The sequence below is a fragment of the Lissotriton vulgaris genome, chromosome 7, assembly GCF_964263255.1.
Source record: "Lissotriton vulgaris chromosome 7, aLisVul1.2, whole genome shotgun sequence".
In the NCBI taxonomy this organism is placed as follows: Eukaryota; Metazoa; Chordata; class Amphibia; order Caudata; family Salamandridae; genus Lissotriton; species Lissotriton vulgaris.
This window is the reverse complement of record NC_141695.1, coordinates 1,610,996,368-1,611,019,366: the sequence shown is the minus strand read 5'-3', so window position 1 is coordinate 1,611,019,366 and position 22,999 is coordinate 1,610,996,368. Positions and strand designations below refer to the sequence as shown.

General features: G+C 40.7%; 1 pseudogene across 1 annotated transcript; it reads right to left on the bottom strand.

Annotated features, from left to right (window-relative positions):
* Positions 1-10,262: 10,262 nt before the first annotated feature.
* LOC147706096 (uncharacterized) lies at positions 10,263-18,489 on the bottom strand (annotated as a pseudogene). Its single transcript, XR_015297378.1, has 2 exons — positions 18,123-18,489; positions 10,263-12,398 (listed from the first exon to the last, which is right to left on the bottom strand). The product of XR_015297378.1 is annotated as an uncharacterized LOC147706096 (transcript).
* Positions 18,490-22,999: the final 4,510 nt, after the last annotated feature.

Here is a 22,999-nt window from a genome sequence, read left to right as displayed (position 1 = left end):
CATCAATAAACCATACAAGGTTCCTAGACCTTGGTCGTTTGATAAAAAACTATTAGCGGATGCCGACTATATCACACATATGAAAATCTGGTCCCAGTCCTTTTTTGACGCTAATAGGTATAGTGCATCAAGGGGAGTTGTGTGGGATAGCTTTAAAGCAGGAATAAGAGGAGAGACTATAAGCTATACCACCAACATATGGAAAAAGGCTAACAGGGAAAGGGAAGCATTGATGGGAAAACTAAGTCAGGCAGAGACACAACATAGACAAGATATAATTACGGGTGCTCAATCTGTCGAGAGTCTACATAGAGTGAACTCCCTAAAAGCTGAGATCCAGAAACAACTAGCAAGAAAGGCGGCAGCAAATTAGAGCTCTTGCCCTGCGAATTAGGCAGGTGGCTAGTAAGAACATTGTGACACAAATTGAATATCAGGGCCAAATACACGATAAACCTGGTGAAATTCTGGAGGGGTTTAGGAAATTTTATCAAGAATTATATCAGGAGGAAGTAGCTGGAGATGCACCAAATTTATGCTGGTTAGACATGGGTAGTAAGTTAAAACCAGGCCAGATCGAACTATTGGAACAAGAGATTACAATGTCAGAGGTATTGGAAGCACTGAAAGAACTTGCAAGCGGAAAGGCGGCGGGCCCAGATGCTATACCAGTAGAGCTTTATAAAAGTCTAAGGGAGGAAACAACACCAATACTCTTAGATCTATTCAATGGTGTAATGAATACCGGAATAATACCTGAGTCCTGGCAAGAAACTAATATAGTAATCTTCCACAAAAAAGGGAAACCTAAGACTAACCCGGGCTCGTACAGACCAATATCATTGATTAACGGCGATAACAAGTTATATGCCAAAATCATGGCCACCCGCATGGGAAGGGTCTTTGCGTCCTTGGTTTCCCCCTGGCAGCATGGGTTTATCCCAGGAAGAGGAACCACAAACCATATCAGGAGAGCTATTACACTATTTGACATCGGTGCTGCTAGGGGGGAGGAGGTTGCAATGATCCTCCTCGATGCGGAGAAGGCATTTGATCTCGTCAGATGGAGTTTCCTATGGAAGGTTATGGAGGCAAGGGGATTTGGCCCTAGATTTTGTCAAGCCATCCAGGCTATGTACTCATCGCCTATCGCAAGAATTCAATTAATGGGGGAAAGATCAGATAGGATCAACATAACAAGGGGTACAAGACAGGGCTGCCCATGCTCTCCAATCCTGTTCGCGCTTTACATAGACCCTTTAATTACACAATTAATGAACAGTGCGCTTATTAAACCAGTAATATCTAATGGGTTTCATACCAAACTTCTCGCCTATGCGGATGATCTAGCAGTCATTACAAAAGATCCAGAGCTAGCTATGAGGGAGGTAGTTAACATAACCAGTCAGTTTGGAGATGTGTCTGGCTACCGACTAAATGTGGATAAAACACAGGTACTCTGTTCTAGAAAAATTGCCAAGGTGGATGGAAGGTATGTAGAATCTGTAGTTTACCTGGGTATAACAATAAATGCAGAACCAGGTAAAATAATTGACGATAATTACACCCCTCTTCTCAAATCTATGGAAACAGATCTAAAAAGAATGGACTCAATAAAGTTGTCACTGATTGGGAGGGCCAATGTCATAAAAATGACAATGTTTCCCAAGGTGCTTTATAAATTAAGGTCAATCCCATTCAAAATTGACGAGAAAATTATTAAGAAGATTGAGTCCATTTTCATGAAATTTTTATGGCAATATGGCAAAATACGGCGGTCAAATAGATATATGGCATTACCACAAGATAGAGGTGGGTTGGGATTGCCAGATATTAAAAGCTATCATTTTGCATGCCTCCTTGTAGACACGGCTATCCTACTCCATCCGGGGGGCCCAACTCTCAGGCAGGCGGAGATACCATCAATTTATCAGCTATTGGTGGGAAGTGAAGCCGTAGGGCTTCTATTAAGGAGAACCCAGAGGAGATATTACATGGAAATTGGATATAAGACGTTGGAAGGTATATGGTCCATGTGGAAATCTGTTAAAAAAGTTCTAGATATACCCACTATGCATTATCGCACACCACTTTGGAACTCAACACTCTTTCCAAGTCTTAGTAGCGATGGAACGTGGCGACATTGGGAGAGTCATGGCATTGTGGAGCTGGGGCAAATAATGATCAGAGATCAATGCAGAACGCTAGAAGAACTCACATACCATTATTCACTACAAGGCTATCAAGAGTTCAAATACCTACAGATAGTAAATAGAATTAAAGCAATTAGGCCATACATCACTCAGCTTGGGAAATTCGAACTAATTGAGTATTTGAAGTCAGGTGGTCATAGAATTAGAGATATTTATAAAATATTTAACGACGTATCAATCGACGATATTGGGAAAATTTAAACTACATGGTCCAAAAAATTGGGAGATCCCGAAGTAGACCTTGATAAAGCGTTAGCTATGGATAAGAAGTTTCTGCGTTCCTCGAATCTCTGGGCCCAACATTTCAAAACTCTATTTAATTTATACTATACCCCCGAAAAATTATTCTCCTGGGGGAAAGCGACAGATAGCAACTGCCCCAGATGTGGTAATGGTACAGCAGATCTTATACACATGTTCTATGGCTGTGAAAAATTAAAAACTATTAAAACCGAGATAACACGCTTTTTAGAGGGGCTACTCGACGTTAAAATTAACCTATCCCCAACTCTGATAATAATTGGTTGTGATGTGAAACTAGATATGAGTATGGAGGCTGAAGCTTTAGTTTTCATTTCCGTAGCAGTCCTCAGGATTTTAATCAGCGCAGCCTGGAAGGATACAGAAGCCCCAACTTTCCAAATGTGGTTGTGCAGAATGCTGGGTATACATAATATTGAGGAAGCATTATATGAGGTAAAAGGAGTAAAGCTAAGGGATATAGGCAAGCGACTTTGGGCCCCAGTGGCCACTTGGAGGACAGCAAAACTACAAGCGAATGATTTACTGGCTGTTTAGATATTTAACATGTCAACTGACTCTGTACTGTATAGTACTCTTTACGCCTTTTTCGTTTGATTTAATAATGTAATGCTTCTAACTATGTATTTACGTATGTTTCTATGAATATGTATTTACCGGTATGAACTCTCAATAAAAATATTATAAAAAAAAGAAAATCAAAAAATAAAAGTTTCAATATTTAGAGGCACGGAGGATCTGCGGACCCTCCTGACCACAAGCCGTATTCTAATTGACTGACAACATTTCAAACCAGGAAGTGTTTGCAGCCATCTTGTGCCTCAGTTCTGAAATGCGCAAAACAAGAAAAGGGGGCGGGGTAGAAACACCCTGACCCCCTAGGCCTGCTCAGGGGGTCCCACAAGGACCCCCAGGGCCAAAAAACATTACTGAAGGTACCTGGTGGGCTAGGTGGGCTAGGTGGGCTAGTTGAACCCCAGGGACCCTCAGGATTCAAGGGGACTTAATCTCCCAACTTAAAACGTGCCACATGTGTGCAAACACGCCCTGTGGCACTTTTTAAGTTGGGGAATTAATTCCTCTTCAATCCCGATGACCTCTGGGGGCCAACTAGCCCAACAGGTACCTCCAAAAAGCGCCAGAGGCCTGCGTTGTAGAGAGGTGGTCCAGGCCATGCCCCTTTTTACACCTCTCTGCAATGCAGCTCCTTGGCCCTTACTGTAGGTACCTGGTGGGCTAGCTGGACCCCAGGGACCCTCAGGATTCAAGGGGACTTAATCCCCAACTTAAAATGCGCCACGGGGCACATTTGCACAGTGGTGAAGGGAGGGGGCGGGGCCTTTCTGCACTTCTGACTTAGAGGTAGTTTTAATCCCCCTGCCCTATTATGTACCAGGGCCTTACAGAGGAGGTCATGCTAATCACAGGGGTACCCCAACACATAGTGTTCTCTAGTGTATGTAGGTGTTTTCATTGTATTCTAAGTGTCTTTTAGCATAGCACTGGCTCTAGGCGTGGTTAGTCAGAGTCATTTACCACCAGTACCCGTCTGAAAAAGTTGAGGGCATAGGATAATTTTGTAACAAGGCCTCTTTCTGCTCCTCTGTTTTTTCTTTCTGTACTTCTTGCTTTTTCCTGCACTTTTCCTCGTCTTTGAGGACTTCTTTCTGCATTTTTTTTTATTCTTTCCGTGCATTTTTTCTACTTTCTTCACGTCCTACCTCTGTAGGCATAGTTATAAACTAACATTTAAAAGAACCTTAGAAATTCACTTAAAAACCATAGGTTTCAGGCATGTTATAGTTCGAAATTAGCATTTAAAAAACCGTTGAAATTCACAGAATAAACCATCGGTTTCAGGCACGTTATTGCTAGAAATTAGCATTTACAAAACCTTAGAAATTCACTGCAAAAACCATAGGTTTCAGGGGCGTTATAGTTAGTTGGACATTTCACTCGTACAAAACAAAACAGAGCAGACAAGCCTAACGTAGAGCAAAGTATAAAGGATTTAACCCGTTAACCGCGGCGGTAATTCCGCCGCGGTGCGGGCGTTTCCGTGCGCGGGTGGGGTGCCGTCGGTAGCATGGAAAGGGTTAAGAACAAAAGAACAATAAAGTCAAAATGCAAAACAATGAAAATCCCAAACTGAATTTGAATTTTTTTTTTAATGAGCTAAATAATAACAAAATGGCAAAAATAAAAAAGGGGTACCTTGAGATATGAATTTTAAACATTTTAAGTAGGAATAGCACCAAGAAAAGTAAAAGTGATATAAGCACAATTTGTGGCTGTCTGCAGTGGAGTTTGGATAGGATACACAAACCAGGATTGTTGTGGCCAAGGATTATACCTTTTGAGTTAGTCCTTTAACCCTTGCATGCGCAGCGAATTTTCGCGCTGTGTGGGTCATTTACATAGTGGGCGAGATTCAGACGGCCCCCGGCAGTCGTGAGCACACGCCCAACGTAACTCATGACAGGCGAGGGCCGTCATGAGCATGCAAGGGGTTAAGTCCCAAACCAGCACAAGAGTACACTTGTAAGGCCCCCTCAGGACCTCACGGGTGGCACTTAAAAAGACTTGATCGGTGTCAGGGAGATGACAACAGAAGGGTACAGTTGAGGTCCAGATGCCAATGGATGTTGCTGGAAAGGCCTCTTGTAGCTTGTTGTAGCTCTGTAGCTTGGACAAGTGGCCAGTCTTATGACCCTCACCCTTGGAGTCCACTCCTTTGTCCCGAGTACAAGAGGGAGAAAATCCAGTCCTTCATGGCTCCTCTCAGGTCACAGAAGCAGGTCAAGCCCTCTTCTATTTCTCCTCAGGTCCAGCAGTGTTCTGAAGTGGGTGCCTAGAGATGCTCAAAATGAATTGGGGTTGAAGGAGTGCTCCTTCAACCCCAATTCATTTTGAGATTCTGTCTACACGAAGTGAGCACCTAAACATGGCATACGAGCAAATTTCAAGCATGACCGAAAACAGAGCGAAAACTCTTGCATATACGAGTGAACAAGCAGACAGTATTTACGCATTGATACAGGATGTCAAATCTTCAAACGTGCAAGGCAACACCATCATTCAGCAATTAAAGCAACTCGAATATTTAGCAAAACGTGAAGTGAATCAAAAGTTGCACGCATCAACCCTAGTGCAGTATCATAGGGTGAAGAGGATTCCACGCGGCTTAAGGATGTCAATCAAACCGATTCTGCATAGATTTCACCTTAACAAGGAGTTTATGGAGAGATGGTTTTCTATTCTTAATAAATGTTCTCTGGACTTGATCCTTTTACTGATTGAGGAATTGGCTAAAGTTATCCATGAACTTTCAAACGAGATAGACGAGATTAAACACAACCTGGAGTCTCGAATGGATAAAACGGACTGGGATAAATCGTTGGAGGATTTAAATTTGAAACTCGAGAGATATTCCAAGGAGTTACAAGAAGGAAAGTTGAGAAAATTCAAACGAGATACGTTGGATTATAAATTAAACGAAGTGTATACCTGGGCTGACGTTTATGCCCAACGGAGAACCTTTCCAAAGAAAAAAGCAGCCACAACATCTGAGGAGAGTTTAGTTTCTGATAGTGAATTGAATACCAACAGACCTGCAGCTCAGACCCAAATAGTAGAAACTACTACAAGCCAAACTGCAACTGATTCATCAAAAACACCTGGTACCAGCCAGTCTTTTTTAGCCCAGGGAGGGGATGCGAGTCAACCACCAGGGAAACAACAGAAAAAACCAGCAAGACAAGGAGAGGAGGTAGAAGGGGTTCGAACAAGAAGCACGAAATAAACTTGGTATTGAACATATCTAAAACTCAATTGACTAAAGATGAACTAAGAATTTTAAACAAAGGCTTAGGGTTCGTCCCTACGTATGATACCAACAAACTTGAGAGTGAGGTAGCTTTTTACAAGTTCATGCGTGTTCTGAAACTCAGACATTTTTTTACCAACGTGGCACCACTTCAAATGGAAAAAGAAGAACCAGAATTTCTGGAATTTAAACCAAAATCTAAATTTCAAGCTCCGGTATCCCATAAAATCTTGGATGCGTTTGAAAACTCTGTCATTAATGATTTGGACAGTCTAAATTTGAGGAAATCGAAAAGAAAGAATCTATCAGTTTACGACAGGACAACCATCAAAGGACTCCAAGAAAATCAGGATATCTTCATACAAAAAGCTGACAAGGGAGGTGCCATAATAGTCATGGACAGAACAATGTACAACTCCAAAGTGAATGAACACGTATCAGATACTACAACCTATTTTGAACTGGAAAGAGATCCAACAGTTGAACTCCAAACCACCCTCAATGAAATCTTGACCAAAGCACTGGAATTAGGACATATATCGACAACAACCAAATTATTTCTCACTGTTCAAAATCCGAGAAGACCGTCCCTCTACATGCTCCCGAAGGTGCATAAAAACCTTTTAGATCCACCTATGCGCCCCATTGTGACCGGATGTGGTACTATTTCTGAACCACTCGGTCAGTACATTGACGAATTTTTGCAGCCATTTGTTCAGAAATGGCCATCGTATATAAAGGACACCAACGATTTTCTTTTGACATTGAAAAGCATTAACATCACCAGTGCTACAATAATGTGTAAAATCGACGTCAAGTCTTTGTACACTTCTATTCCCCACCAAGCTGGATTGGAAGCCGTGGAGTGGGCCTTGCTACAACAGACATCGGTGAAAGCAGAGAAGGTATTCATTTTGGAACTTTTACATTTTTGTTTATATCATAGCTATTTTCAATGGTCATCTAAGTTTTTTCTTCAGCAGAACGGAACATCGATGGGATTTGCCGGGGCTCCGGCATACGCCAATACTTTTATGGCTAAATTTGAGGCTGATCATATTTACACCAACAAGTTCTGGAATGATCACGCAACCCTATACAGGAGGTTCATTGACGACATTTTTGTACTGTGGTCTGGCACCAAACAAAGTCTGGAATCTGAAATTGAAAAACTAAACCAATGCTCAGAGCACATTGAATTCACACATGTGATCAGTGAAAAGGAACTACCTTTCTTAGACGTTTTGGTTAACATTCAAGATTCTCAGATAAAAACCACAGTACATAGAAAAGACACTGATGTAAACAATTCGCTATTCTATCAAAGCTTTCATCCACAAAACCTTAAAAACAACTTACTAGTTTCCCAATACATGCGAATTAAAAGAATTTGTTCACATGATGATGAATTGGAAAAGAATCTCAATTTGCAAGAACAACGATACAAAGACAGGGGATACCCTGATGATGTTTTGAAGAAAGCAAGAGACAGGATAGAAGTTTACAGTAGGGACAACCTTTTAATGCAAAAACCGAAGAAATCGCAGGACAGACATGTGTTTGTATCAAAATTCTCTACCGCATCACAGAAATTAAAAACCATCATACACAAGCATTGGGTTCTTCTGAAGAATGAAGTAGACTTTAACAGGATTTTTTCAAACAAGCCGATTTTTGCCTACAAGAGATCAAAAAATTTAAAAGAACTGTTGATGACTCCCATAAGAGACACAAAAGAAACTCATAGAGGCATGAAGAAATGTCAAAATTGTGTCCACTGTTCAAATGTGATAGAAGGGAAAGTGCTACATCATCCACAAACGGGTAAAGAACTGACTTTACAATATAACTGGGATTGTAACTCCAAGAATCTAATCTATTACATAAAGTGTCCCTGCGGGAAAATTTACACAGGAAAAACAGAAAGAAAACTCAAAACAAGGATTTCTGAACATAAGAGTACAATAAGAAACAAAAATGTCAAAAGCAATTTGGCCAAACACTGGAATGAAAACAATCACAGCATCGCCCAGATCAGGTTTTCGATTCTAGAGGTAGTAAGAACATAGGAGGGGGTTGATCTATCCAGATCCCTCCTCCAAAGAGAAATTCACTGGATAAGATATCTTGCCACACAAGAACCCAAAGGTCTTAATGAGAAAATTAATTTATCATGTTTTCTATGATTCCTCTTTCGCCTTAAATGCTGTACGAGATTGATGTCTGCATCTAACTGTATTTATCTGTATACTGTTAATTCATTATTTCACTTAATGGTAACATGTTCAAGTTCACTCTATTCTTTATTATTATTTTTCTTATTTTATTTTAAACACGTGTTGCGTTTTCATCTTTGGTATTTTCGGTTCACCAGGGTCATTTTTGATCTTTATAACATGGCGCCCGTGGTTTAGTTGGTAGGCGTTTGTTTCTTAGTCCGTTTTCATTGTTGAAGATTAGTCACTACTTTAAATAATTGGGTGTGGTTGATCCATGCTGTCAGCGGTTCCCATAGCGAGAGCGTTTGAATGAGAGAGGGAAACAGTTCGCATACTCAGGAGTTGTTAGCGAGGTGAGTTCATGGAATATTGGTGGTTGAGCTGATAAGTATTTCAGGGATGGGATCCCGGAGTAGAGCTGATGTTTTCTATATATTCACAGGAGGAGAGGGACGACTGGGTGTGTTGGAGATTTTGTTTTGAGCACAGTGCTTTGAGTGTTCAAGGTAAGATATCGTGTTAGCGTTCTTGTGATTTTGTTGTCGGGTAATGGACTTTACTATGCAAGAAAAGGTGGAGGCAGTTTCAGTGTTTAATTTTCTTTTAGGAGAGGAGATTTCTGGTTTATTGCGACTTCAGTGAGTTTGTTTTTTGGATTCTTTTCGCATACACTGTGGTGCCGGTGAAGGGTAGTTTATAAGAAAATGTTACCATATAATTTTTTGCTTTGTAACAACTTTAAGATTCGTGTTGATATGATGAGTTGAATGAACTTACTAATTGAAAATCGTACTCAGTTGCACAGGCCCCCGACGAAGAGCTCCATTGAGCTCGAAATGCATTGGGCATAACAAAGAAAAAGTCACCAGAAATGAAAGATTCAACATCTACTTATGTTTATATTGTATATATTGTGTGTTGAAATGTAATAACATACTTTGTGTTTATCATTGTAAAACAAAAGAGTTTATTTGTTGTGGAAACAAGTTATAAATATACTTACAGTTGAAATTCTATAAGTGTTGTTGCATTTATAAAAGAGTAGCGGTTTTCCGCAAGTAGCAACAGTGCGCAGAGGTTAAGTGTTGCATACACTTAAGATAAGATGCCTAGAGATGCTACCATTATGCTTGGCACAAGCCAGTGGATGGGAAGGACTCCAAGGCAGGCCCTAACCAACGGGGTAAAAGTTCAGACCCTAGCTATTTTGGGCATTTGCAAGCTGGCGAAAGTGTTCAGCCATGCTAAACTTCAGCTCCGAGTGATGGAGGTGTATGCGATGAGTGTACTACGGTAACCCCGGTACCCTCCCACATCTTACACCAAAATCCAGTCTAAAGCAGCCACTGAACCCCCAATAAACCAACATTACGCAAAAGATTGGCATTTCCTGCAGTGCTGAGAAGTGGGCCAGGGGAAACCAGCAGGTGGATAACAACTGTGCAACTTCAACCAGTTTTAGATATTTTCCATTCCAGTATCATCAGTGATTGAGGGCAAGTTGTATAATTTCCAACATGACAAAATCACAACACAAACATACAAAAAGTAAGATTGACAACACTGTTTTGTTTATTAACTTGTTTTCTCTTTTGTAACTAGCTGTGCATTGGACACTTGATGTTAGGCTCAAGTCTAATGTCTGGCTCAGGCTTTTTTATAAGACAAAGCAGGCGTGAGCCAGCATATTCTCTAAGGAGTTGACAGGCTTATTCTGATCTCTACAATCAAATGTGTATCCAAGCAAGCACCTACTGAATTAATGCTCGACTTCATGTATATTTCAAAACTTTAATCAAATGGTTACACTATGAAACATTAAATTCCTTGATCTTTTTTGAGCTGTTGGATTTAAGGCAAACACATATCAGTTCTGGCTTGACTCTGCCGCAGAATGCTTTCGCTTCTGCCCCTTCGGCAAGATGCAAGGTGGATAAGGTTCAGTACGTGGCCTATTTGTTTGGAATATCAGCTTAGACAAAGAAGTCCTATCATCACACAAATCTGGATTAGACATTCTTTTATTCTTTATTACACATGAGAACACACGTTCTTCTTCTGCATTACTGTGTGGTAAAGTAAAAACAAGTCTTGCGATTTTAGAAAAAAGAAAAAACTTGCTCCTGTGTGAGCTTCGAAAGATAAAATCCCGCTCAAGATGAAACCAGACAACATCTATTCTGTATGCATCAACCTCTCCACTGGCACAGTTTACTTTAATGGTAGCATCTTCCCAGGTTTTCGCAGGAACATCTGCAAATTCAATAACTTGGTAAGTGCCAAACTCTTGCTTGAGGAAGGTCAGATCTTTTTTTGTGAATTTTAAATAGGTTTTAAACCGCTCAACCATAAAGAGCACACTTTCAAAACCATATTTATGTTTTTCAAAAAAGTTGAAGACTCTAGCATGTTTGAGCACCTCGTCATGAACTGGGAGCACTTCTAATGCCCATTTTACTGCCTCCTGGTGAAAAGAGCGCACAGCTTCAAAGAATTTAGATTGGGTTTGAGTTTCAATAATCCCTCTTTCAAGCATGCTCTTCAGCTTTCCACGAACACTGATGCCTACATAAAGGCTCGATTCGGGGATCTGGTAGTCGCAGGAACTCAGATCTGGAAGATTGGTTTCTGGATTTTTAATGAACGATTGGACAACCTGGCCCAGATAAGCTCTATTTAATAGTAATGTCAGAAGATCCATAATGGCATAATACAACAGATGAATTACGGGGTCTTCTCTCTGCAGCAAGAGGTTGAAATTCACAAATGCTGGTAATGAAGACTGAAGGAACAGGCAATAGATCTCAGTCATAGGGTTCTCAAAGCAATGAACCAGCCTCTGCAGTCTGCTCCAACTAGCTCCATCAATATCCATAGTGGACGAAAAATAAGAACGGAGGGAGTCAAAGTTAAGAATCCGTTGATCCAAACAAGTAAGCATTCCAAGCCAACGGACAGAAATTTCCTTCAGCGTTTGACAGTAGTCGGAGTCTGCAAACTTACAAAAACGACCAGACAAGTTTGGCATTTTCGATGCATGTTCAAACCAGAAGTATAAATCAATAAGAAGATCCTCTGCATCAAAATCTTTTAGGAAGATGCAGAAAGCAGATGAGGCTTGCAAGGCACAGTTGTCTGCTACTTGACTTGGGCATGCCATGAAATATATGTTTTCATTATAATTGTGTGCAATAGTTTTTATAGGGTTTAGGTTTCCCATATTAAATGAGGTGTTATCAATCCCAAACCGATACAATTTTCCCAAGGAATGGAATGTTTATGCACAGCATTGCAAACAGCATCAAATATACCTTCGGTTGTGTCATCCTTCCTTATGCACATGTCCAGAAATTTACAGCATACTCTGCCCTGTTTAGAGTCAAAAATACGTACAGTCAATGGAAATGCTTTTTGCTCAGGGTCTTGATATCTGCTTCCATGAATGCAAAGACTGAACACTGATGCCTTCATGTCATCTGTTAAGTTAGCCAACAATTCTGGTACAATTGCTTCATTCAATATGCTGGCTGCTCGCGTTTTATCACAAGTGAAGGACCGGGCAAATTTAGAGTCCGGAAAACTTTGGGATAGTATACCAACCAAGTGATCTGCTGCAGCAAAAGGGACTGTGTGTTCAGCAAAAAAATTTGGTGAATTTCCATTCAGCTTGCCTCACAAGCCACTCTTCAGTGGACTCTTGCTCTGCTAAAGGCCCAGTGCTTGTCTTGTTTTTTAACTTCCTCTCTTCGAAAGTCCTGTGTGCTTTACCTGAAATATGGCGTTTCACATCAAATATACCTTGATGAGCGCAGGATACATTCTTTTCACAAATCAAACAACGGAAGCAGCTGGAATCATTCTTGACAGGAACAATGATCCCTAGGAGGTAAAAAAAGGATTTTCAAAATTAAGATTTCTTTCATATGTGGCAATCTTTAAGTAAAGTAGCAGCAGATTTTAATACATAAGGGATTTTTATGCTAAGCTTCTATTTCTGACATAAGTGCATATGTCAACATTGAAATATTTAAAAATGTTCTGGTAATGCTACTGTGTTTGGCTCATAACTGTGAGTGGCACTTTGCCACGGATTGTTTTAGTCTCTCAATATGTCATCAAAGAGTCACTGGGTCCCTCATCTTGCATTGAAACATCTATTCATCCACCTATTTTTTTCCATTCACCTATTTCACCACCTGCAATAAAACAAACACACAAACTCAGCAAGCATATGGAAGATTCATGTGAGAATAAATGTAGAAAAAAAATGTCACCTAACCTTGTTGGGCATATGGTTGCAATGTAAAAAAAATATATACATAGCAATAGGCAATCATCTTGTACATAGTGTATCACTGTTTTAAAGTTCCATCCTCGCTGCAGTGTTTAGAACAAATGTGTTGGTCACCTTGGAGCAGTAAATACAATGATACATTATGCACAATACCATTTCAAGTTGGCCACTCATATCACTGGGTGGCCATCTTAGATTGGTAACATTTACAGTGTGCCTCTATTGTACTAATCATCAAACGACAAAACCTTGGATAGTCTCCACGTAGGGAACAGGAGACAATGGCGTCACTAGAGTGAACTGGCCTCCAATGGCAAATGTTAAACACAAGAATCGCCACCTGAGAAAATGTTTCTTTGTTCCTTTATAAGTGATTATCCACCTCAAGTCTATCTACGGACACACAAACAATTGTGACAGGATGTCCTCACACCCCACCAGGTGTAATGCTTCATCATAGGACTTTCCTCGCTCTTCAAAAACTCATTCTGATTAAGAACAGGCCTACACTTAATAGTAAAGGAGGTACTTCTACCCGATTATTTAACTGTGATATAAGTATGTTAAAAACCAATGTGATAAATCAAAACTACCTTTTTATCTAAGCGAGATATCACTAGGTGTTAAACAATCAGTATGGAGACTAGGGGAACCAATACCCCATCTCCCACTTAGACCATCAACATGTTTCTGCCTCTTGGTTCACAAGAGTGTGGCATTCGTCAGGACGGAACACGGGATCATATTGTGGCTTGTACTCCTGTTAGTGCCACTTTATATTCAGACTGACATTAAAAAACAATATTTTGGGAGGAGGGAAGGAAAAGTCTTTCCCAGTTCTCCTCTCATGTTAAATCTGTTTGCTCACATCTTTTTAATGGGCACCTCAGTATCTTGGGGCGGAGTCGATAGTGTACTACGTTTTGAAAACCCTTGCGCTGACCAGCTGTTCTTGCTAAATTGGCACCCTAGCAATAGCTTTTCAGGGATAGATTGTTCACCCGATTCTGGTGCTTATCAAAATTACCCAATATAGCACTGTCTCACATGCAAAAATGTTTGTTTCTTTCTACAGTTTTGCATTCTAAGATTGCATGCAATCTCAAAAAAATATCCTCTGTAGTCGCTTGAAAATTGACTAGGGGGCATATGTATCAAACGATTTTGTATTCGCAAATGCTGCGATTCGCAAAAAAACAGCATTTGCGAATACAAAATCGCAAAACGCGATGTATGAGCAATTTTCGCATCGCATTATTAAGGAATCGCTAATTTTGCGATTCTTTAATTTTGCGTAAGCATTTAAAGGAATCGCAAATTACGATTCCTTAAATGCTATGTAACAAGCACCCAAGTTGTGCGATTTCTCTTGAAGATATCGCAAATTACCACCAACTTACAGTTGGTGGTAATTTGTGATTTCTTGAAAAGTGCACTTTTTGGCATTTTTCAAAGTGCCATGTGGTGCACATACATGCCCTTATGGCATGTATGTGCGCCATATGCGCACACATGCTCATTTCAGGGGTGCATCGGGGTGTCCTTACGACACCCTTGCACCCTTGAAAGTATTCTCAATTTGTGATTCTCTAATTGCAAATCGCAAATTGAGAATGACTTCCCTCTCCTGGCCCATAGGAATGAATGGGAAGGTATTCCTTAATTGCGATTTCGCAATTAGCTAATCGCAATTAAGGAACAACAAGAAAACTCAAAATATTTGCACATTTTTAAATACATCCTGTTATGCGATTCTCAAATAGCGATTCTCAAAAAATCGCTATTTGAGAATCGCAATAACAGATTTTGATACATATGCCCTTTGGACTTAAAACGTCCAATTTTTGCCTCTCCTTTACTTTCCAATGAACCTCTCTTTTCTTTGCATCCTTTAATCACAGCCTAGTATAAGTCACACACGTTTGCCGTATCGCCTATCATTTTATTTCTGCAAATCTCCCACACCTCATTTCAAAGATGTAACCTTGCCTTTACAAGATGTATCCCTGCAGCCTGACAATACCTAATCTCCTATAGCTTATACATTAATAATGCCAACCATTTGCATGGACCTCCGCCCAACTAAAGATCACACTAAGGGCCCGATGTAGGTAATTCTAATTTACCACTTCTTAAATACCGAATCATACCGATTCGGTATTTAAGAAGTGGTAAATTAGAGGGGGGGGGGGGGATGTAGGTAATACAGAATCGGTAAATACCGAATCAGTAATATTCAGTATTTACCGATTCTGTAAATACCGAATCGGTATCCCCCATTGATTCCTATGGGCCTTGAAGCCCATAGGAATCAATGTGGAATACCGAATCGGTATTTACCGATTCAGTAAATTCCGATTTTTGCAAGGGTGCAGGGGGTGTCACTTTGACACCCTCTAGCAACCCAATTCCGGACTTGTGTGCCATGTGACACACAGACATGCCCTAAGGGCATGTCTGTGTGTCACATTGCACAGATGTGCATGCACACCTGTATTCAGTATTTTACCACCCAATAGGATTGGGTGGTAAAATACAGATTCTTAAAGCCCTGTGGCACTCTGACATGTGCCAGCTACATCTGCATTTACAGAATCTGTATTTTACCGAGTCTGTATTTACCAATTCGGTAAATACAGAATTGGTAAAATACAGTTTCTGTAAATGCATGCCCTACATCTGAAAAACGTAATACCGGTCGGAAACGGTGGAATTCGGCCGTTTCCGACCGGTATTAGGGCACCTACATCGGGCCCTAAACTTCTATACATTTTTTCTACCAAATATAAACTGGAATAAATGCATGGAATTGTTTCCTTAGTGCATAAAACGAATCCCTATAACCTATTATAACATGGGTAAAAACACTAACCATTGATTCCACAGCAGAATGCTGCTTGGCGTAAATTCCTTCATCATGGGTAGTAAGCGCTATATGTATTCAACTGCAATAAAATATATTACCCTACTGGCTCACACTAATACCATAACACTCAATGATGTTAAATAAAAGGTGACAGTAGTCCATACAGGCTGCATAATCATATTTACTGCTTGACACTCTTACACTTACATTAACCTCTTCCAGGCTCATGACGAGCTGGGCTCGTCATGAAGTAGCCTCCTACCAGGCTGATGACGAGCCCAGCTCGTCATGAACAATGGACTTTTGAAAATTACAGCACAGGAGCAAAATATCGCTAGCAGCAATGGTGTTAAGACAAACTTGCTATGGGTCATGTCAATCCATAGTACTTTACCAGTCCACAGCAATCAGCCACCCATCACAAATTGAACAGACATGGTATAACTTTGGAGATCTGCCACACGCTCCTGGCCAACGGAGGACTTTAATTTGGTCCTACCACTGCAGGTCACAAGAAGCTATACACCATGACTGCTATTTTTATGGTTGTAACTAACCAAATAAAGTTTTCTTACTGACTGACTGACTGACTGACTGACTGACTGCTATTTGACATCTCACAATGACAATCAGATATGGGATGGTATTAAGGTCCATCCCAGCAAATCTGTCGACTATTTCTCCTTCCAACCTATGCCTGCTCATAAACTTTACATAAAATATCTCAGAATGGACTACCCACTGCAGTGCATTAACCAGCTAAGTACACTATGATCTTACAAAATACTATAAAGGGACCTGCAAAGTTGTAGAAAGCTTCCAGCTTAAGCAAAAAGCAAACGACATGCCTCTATGTCACACATTTTCATCAATTACACTTCTAAGTGCTGTGTCCCTTAACACAATAACCCTACCTTGGTGGTCATCACTCACATGTGAACACTTAACTTATTGAGTTTTGTATAGTGAGAACTTGACCCGAAGGCATCAGAGCACTTTACAGAATGGGGACTGCCGCAATTACATGAGTTACCTATGGAGTAAATATTCATACATAGCAACAGTACCTAAAATAAGTATACAAGAGACAGTAGGATATGTGGACAATATAGTCATAGTGCTTTACAGAGTTGGCACAGCAGCAAATACCAAGTTACAAGTGGAGTAAGTAAGAATACATAATAACAGTGTTATAAAGGAAGTTAACAATAGACAGTAGGATAAACGGATTATATAGTTTTGAGGTAGCTACGAAAGGGTGTTGCAAATGTGGGGAGAGTAGAGGCGCAGTTCCCCTCCCCCCAGGTAGTGAAGCTCATAATTTTCGGAGATTGAGGGGTGCGGCAACAGACTAGTCAGATGGTTTAGGGGAAGGGTTATGATGTGTATTAAGGAGAAGAAGTTTCTGTTTCTTTCTGAAGTCAGGGAATGATTGATTGTAACGCAACTCCTTGGGCAGTGAGTTCCAGATTTTCCCTCTATGCAGATGATATCTTATTATACATTGCAAGCCCGGACACAACACTACCGGTGGTCTTCAAACTAATCACGGTACGGTAAACAAGCTGGATATAGTATTAATTTGGGGGAAATCCACCATCTACCATATCAGCGGCCCCACGGACATATAATCAGTACCGCCCCGTCTCTCGACTGCAGCCAAGGGCTTTCAATATCTTAGACTGTTTATCTCCCTTAATGATATGGACTGTCTTACCCACAATATCCAACGTGTCCTGCAAGAGGTTTTATCTCCGCGCCAAACAACAAAGAGATCGTCGATGTATCTTGTCCACATCAAAATTCTCTCATTCCACATTTCATTATTACCTCCCCAGGCCTCGTGCTTCTCCCACCAGCCCACAAATAGATTTGCGTAGCTGGGAGAGAAGCACAAGCCCATTGAAGTACCCCTGATTTGCTACAGCTGGCCAGAGAAAAGGAAGAAGTTATTGTACAGACAAAATCGCATCATACACAAAAGTGAAATTTTTCTTGTTTCCTGTCCAGGAACCACTTCGTGGCACTTAGCCCTTTTTCATGATCAATGCATGTGTATAGATTAACAACATCAAGTGTTATTAGTAGCATATCATTCCCAAGTGACGCTGTCCATGATGCGAAGGAAATCCTGCGTGTCCCTCACATAAAAGGGTAAATCCTTCGCAATCGAGGCCAAGTATGTATCAATGAAGCAAGAAGTGTTCTATAGTAGGCTGCCTATTGCCGAGACAATAGGCCTCCCTGGTGGTCTTTTGGCATTTATATGGATTTTTGGCAGGTGGTAGAAGGTGGGAAGAACCGGGGAATCGCAGTGAAGAAAAGAGTATGCCTCTCAACTGATCATGCCATCCCTCTTCCATTGATTGTTCTCTCTTTACCATAGCATAGCACTCTATGTCTCTCAATTGTCTTAGTGCCTCATGTTCGTAATTATCCTTACTGAAGATAATAATGTTCCCACCCTTATCCGAGGGCTTGATCTCCATCGATTTATCATTCCATAGAGATTTAATTGCTTCCCATTCCTTCCTTGTGATATTAGATGTTCTCATATCCATTTTGTTGTTAGCCATTCTTTCCAGATCTGCCGTTATTGCTTCACTGAAAACATCAATCGCATCGTGAGATGCATTCGGCAGTTTCCTTGATTTGTTCTTTAAATTGCTTGGATCTCTGACTTGTGTTATGGAGGTTACATTATTTCTCTCCATGTCTTGCTCCTGATTTTGTAATTCCTGCGTGGGAGTTAGCAAGATATTCAGGCGGTTATCTTCAATTGTTTCCTCCGTTAGTGTTATTTCTATCATTCCTGGGCTTGCTGATTCTTGCCCTATTATTGGGTGTTGTAAGAAGATTTTTTTGAATTTAAGTTTCCTAATATATCTGAACAAGTCCATTTTTGTGTCCACAAGCTTGAACTCACTCGTCGGACAAAAGCTGAATCCTTTTTTGAGTACCTTGATCTCATCAATCGTCAAGTTCCTTTTAGACAGGTTGATGATGCTGTTTTCGCCAGTAGGTAGTTCTAGTTAGGACCTTGTTTCTATTCAAAAAGTGTTTTTTCTTTTCCCAATAACTTTGGCACCGGTTGACGAATCTTCGCAAATGTTTCAAAACTAGTGATCAATTTAGATTTAATATGTTTACAAGAGACCCACTTACCCTGGAGCAAAAAACATTGGTTGAATTTTAAAAACTATGAATTATTGTCATGTACATCCCAGACCTCTATGATAAGAGGTGTGGCCATAATTGGTAAAGTGGGGCTAGGGGGGGCCAAAAGGTGCAAAGCGGATTCATTAGGAAGATGGGCAATTTGCGAAATGAACTTAGGTTTCACTATCTGCACAATATACGGATCCAATACAGACGAGCCAGAAATCTTTAGCCAAATTGAAAATGAATTAAGTGATTGGCATACCCCGATAGTAGTATGCGGCGATTTTAACATCTCTGCAAATTTTACGGATGGCAGCGCATACATAGGTAGGAAGCCAAGGGTGTTTAGAGCAATCACGTCAATGATGCAGTCACACGGCTTAGATGATGTTTGGGGAAATTTACTGACCGGAGATCCCGGGTTTACCTATTTTTCACATCCTTTTAATAAATACTCGAAACTGGATTATTTCATGATCTCGTCTACCCTACTTAGGAGTGTACAAATAAATAAGCTTCCGAAAATTATGTCTGATCACAATCCCCTAGTTTTAAATATGGCCATCAATAAACCATACAAGGTTCCTAGACCTTGGTCGTTTGATAAAAAACTATTAGCGGATGCCGACTATATCACACATATGAAAATCTGGTCCCAGTCCTTTTTTGACGCTAATAGGTATAGTGCATCAAGGGGAGTTGTGTGGGATAGCTTTAAAGCAGGAATAAGAGGAGAGACTATAAGCTATACCACCAACATATGGAAAAAGGCTAACAGGGAAAGGGAAGCATTGATGGGAAAACTAAGTCAGGCAGAGACACAACATAGACAAGATATAATTACGGGTGCTCAATCTGTCGAGAGTCTACATAGAGTGAACTCCCTAAAAGCTGAGATCCAGAAACAACTAGCAAGAAAGGCGGCAGCAAATTAGAGCTCTTGCCCTGCGAATTAGGCAGGTGGCTAGTAAGAACATTGTGACACAAATTGAATATCAGGGCCAAATACACGATAAACCTGGTGAAATTCTGGAGGGGTTTAGGAAATTTTATCAAGAATTATATCAGGAGGAAGTAGCTGGAGATGCACCAAATTTATGCTGGTTAGACATGGGTAGTAAGTTAAAACCAGGCCAGATCGAACTATTGGAACAAGAGATTACAATGTCAGAGGTATTGGAAGCACTGAAAGAACTTGCAAGCGGAAAGGCGGCGGGCCCAGATGCTATACCAGTAGAGCTTTATAAAAGTCTAAGGGAGGAAACAACACCAATACTCTTAGATCTATTCAATGGTGTAATGAATACCGGAATAATACCTGAGTCCTGGCAAGAAACTAATATAGTAATCTTCCACAAAAAAGGGAAACCTAAGACTAACCCGGGCTCGTACAGACCAATATCATTGATTAACGGCGATAACAAGTTATATGCCAAAATCATGGCCACCCGCATGGGAAGGGTCATTGCGTCCTTGGTTTCCCCCTGGCAGCATGGGTTTATCCCAGGAAGAGGAACCACAAACCATATCAGGAGAGCTATTACACTATTTGACATCGGTGCTGCTAGGGGGGAGGAGGTTGCAATGATCCTCCTCGATGCGGAGAAGGCATTTGATCGCGTCAGATGGAGTTTCCTATGGAAGGTTATGGAGGCAAGGGGATTTGGCCCTAGATTTTGTCAAGCCATCCAGGCTATGTACTCATCGCCTATCGCAAGAATTCAATTAATGGGGGAAAGATCAGATAGGATCAACATAACAAGGGGTACAAGACAGGGCTGCCCATGCTCTCCAATCCTGTTCGCGCTTTACATAGACCCTTTAATTACACAATTAATGAACAGTGCGCTTATTAAACCAGTAATATCTAATGGGTTTCATACCAAACTTCTCGCCTATGCGGATGATCTAGCAGTCATTACAAAAGATCCAGAGCTAGCTATGAGGGAGGTAGTTAACATAACCAGTCAGTTTGGAGATGTGTCTGGCTACCGACTAAATGTGGATAAAACACAGGTACTCTGTTCTAGAAAAATTGCCAAGGTGGATGGAAGGTATGTAGAATCTGTAGTTTACCTGGGTATAACAATAAATGCAGAACCAGGTAAAATAATTGACGATAATTACACCCCTCTTCTCAAATCTATGGAAACAAATCTAAAAAGAATGGACTCATTAAAGTTGTCACTGATTGGGAGGGCCAATGTCATAAAAATGACAATGTTTCCCAAGGTGCTTTATAAATTAAGGTCAATCCCATTCAAAATTGACGAGAAAATTATTAAGAAGATTGAGTCCATTTTCATGAAATTTTTATGGCAATATGGCAAAATACGGCGGTCAAATAGATATATGGCATTACCACAAGATAGAGGTGGGTTGGGATTGCCAGATATTAAAAGCTATCATTTTGCATGCCTCCTTGTAGACACGGCTATCCTACTCCATCCGGGGGGCCCAACTCTCAGGCAGGCGGAGATACCATCAATTTATCAGCTATTGGTGGGAAGTGAAGCCGTAGGGCTTCTATTAAGGAGAACCCAGAGGAGATATTACATGGAAATTGGATATAAGACGTTGGAAGGTATATGGTCCATGTGGAAATCTGTTAAAAAAGTTCTAGATATACCCACTATGCATTATCGCACACCACTTTGGAACTCAACACTCTTTCCAAGTCTTAGTAGCGATGGAACGTGGCGACATTGGGAGAGTCATGGCATTGTGGAGCTGGGGCAAATAATGATCAGAGATCAATGCAGAACGCTAGAAGAACTCACATACCATTATTCACTACAAGGCTATCAAGAGTTCAAATACCTACAGATAGTAAATAGAATTAAAGCAATTAGGCCATACATCACTCAGCTTGGGAAATTCGAACTAATTGAGTATTTGAAGTCAGGTGGTCATAGAATTAGAGATATTTATAAAATATTTAACGACGTATCAATCGACGATATTGGGAAAATTGAAACTACATGGTCCAAAAAATTGGGAGATCCCGAAGTAGACCTTGATAAAGCGTTAGCTATGGATAAGAAGTTTCTGCGTTCCTCGAATCTCTGGGCCCAACATTTCAAAACTCTATTTAATTTATACTATACCCCCGAAAAATTATTCTCCTGGGGGAAAGCGACAGATAGCAACTGCCCCAGATGTGGTAATGGTACAGCAGATCTTATACACATGTTCTATGGCTGTGAAAAATTAAAAACTATTAAAACCGAGATAACACGCTTTTTAGAGGGGCTACTCGACGTTAAAATTAACCTATCCCCAACTCTGATAATAATTGGTTGTGATGTGAAACTAGATATGAGTATGGAGGCTGAAGCTTTAGTTTTCATTTCCGTAGCAGTCCTCAGGATTTTAATCAGCGCAGCCTGGAAGGATACAGAAGCCCCAACTTTCCAAATGTGGTTGTGCAGAATGCTGGGTATACATAATATTGAGGAAGCATTATATGAGGTAAAAGGAGTAAAGCTAAGGGATATAGGCAAGCGACTTTGGGCCCCAGTGGCCACTTGGAGGACAGCAAAACTACAAGCGAATGATTTACTGGCTGTTTAGATATTTAACATGTCAACTGACTCTGTACTGTATAGTACTCTTTACGCCTTTTTCGTTTGATTTAATAATGTAATGCTTCTAACTATGTATTTACGTATGTTTCTATGAATATGTATTTACCGGTATGAACTCTCAATAAAAATATTATAAAAAAAAGAAAATCAAAAAATAAAAGTTTCAATATTTAGAGGCACGGAGGATCTGCGGACCCTCCTGACCACAAGCCGTATTCTAATTGACTGACAACATTTCAAACCAGGAAGTGTTTGCAGCCATCTTGTGCCTCAGTTCTGAAATGCGCAAAACAAGAAAAGGGGGCGGGGTAGAAACACCCTGACCCCCTAGGCCTGCTCAGGGGGTCCCACAAGGACCCCCAGGGCCAAAAAACATTACTGAAGGTACCTGGTGGGCTAGGTGGGCTAGGTGGGCTAGTTGAACCCCAGGGACCCTCAGGATTCAAGGGGACTTAATCTCCCAACTTAAAACGTGCCACATGTGTGCAAACAAGCCCTGTGGCACTTTTTAAGTTGGGGAATTAATTCCTCTTCAATCCCGATGACCCCTGGGGGCCAACTAGCCCAACAG